This window comes from Dipodomys ordii, unplaced genomic scaffold (assembly GCF_000151885.1).
Source record: "Dipodomys ordii isolate 6190 unplaced genomic scaffold, Dord_2.0 Scaffold2, whole genome shotgun sequence".
NCBI classification, from domain to species: domain Eukaryota; kingdom Metazoa; phylum Chordata; class Mammalia; order Rodentia; family Heteromyidae; genus Dipodomys; species Dipodomys ordii.
In genome coordinates, this window is record NW_012267218.1 from 6,619,452 (window position 1) to 6,620,604 (window position 1,153).

At 62.1% G+C, this 1,153-nt stretch overlaps 1 long non-coding RNA gene across 3 annotated transcripts in view; it reads right to left on the reverse strand.

Moving 5' to 3' along the window:
- LOC105982811 overlaps window positions 1–721 on the reverse strand; it is a 29,005-nt gene extending 28,284 nt beyond the window's left edge. For 2 of the 3 annotated variants that reach the window (XR_001174920.1, XR_001174923.1), the window contains exon 1: window positions 425–612. This is a non-coding gene — a long non-coding RNA (uncharacterized LOC105982811). The other variant, XR_001174921.1, reaches the window with a different exon arrangement.
- Window positions 722–1,153: the final 432 nt, after the last annotated feature.

Sequence of the window (1,153 nt, forward strand, 5' to 3'; positions counted from 1 at the left end):
CCCCGGCTGCAGCCCCGCCCACCCAGGCTGCCAAAGACCGGTCGTCTCCGGTCCGCCACCAACCTAGTGCGTCCCGCGTCCCGCCCACCCCGGCTGCAGCCCCGCCCACCCAGGCTGCCAAAGACCGGTCGTCTCCGGTCCGCCACCAACCTAGTGCGTCCCGCGTCCTGCCCACCCCGGCTGCAGCCCCGCCCGCCCAGGCAGCAAAAGACCGGTCGCGGTCGCCTCCGGCCCACAGCACACCTAGCGCGTCCCGCGTCCAGTCCCGCGTCCAGTCCAGCCAGTCTGCAGCCCCGCCTGCAGAACGCCAGTCGCCTCGGGACCACCACGAACCGCGTGAGGCCAGCGTCCTGCCTACCAAAATTGCATCAGACCCGTCGCCTTCCACCCAGGTCGGACGTCGTGAGGGCAGCGTCCAGCTTACCCAGGCTGCTTCTGACCCGTCACCTTCCGCCCCGTACGAACTTCGTGACACCAGCGTCCTACCGACCAAGGCTGCATCAGACCCGTCACCTTCCGCCCAGTGCGAGCATGGCGCGGACAGAGTCCCGCCGACCCACGCCGCAGGCCCGTCACCTTCCGCCCAGTACGACTTTGACGAGGGCAGACTCCTGTTTATCCAACCTGCAGCACGTCCGTCGCCTTCCGCCCAGTACGAACTTCCCGCCGCTTTCTCCGACTCGCAAGTCCGCAGCTACGCCCGCTGCTCGGCACCCTCCAATACGGGGTCTTCCCATTGGCTCCGAGAGTCAGGGAAGGCGAGGCAAATAGAAAGCGACTAGGCGGGACTGTGCTTCCCCGCAGCCTCCCAAGGCATGCCGGGAACTGCGGCCCGCGCGCCCGCTGCATGCTAGGAGATAGAGTCTTTGAGCGACCAAGTAAGTTGCCACCCCCTTTGGCCCCGATGGCTTCTGGGAAATGTAGTTTTACAGTCTCCGTCAGCACTTCAGACCACATCCGTTCCATAGAAACTGAAGTGAATATTGCTCGTGTGTTCACTGGCTTGATCCGTTAAAATGTTCCCATGTTCAAAGCAGACCTAACCCCCTGTAGTGTTTTAGCTGTACTTCTCTTATACCAGTTTGCTTTGTATTTATTATCACTTGTGAATTTCTATCACCCATGAGACTGTAAGCTTACTGTGGATTGGGAC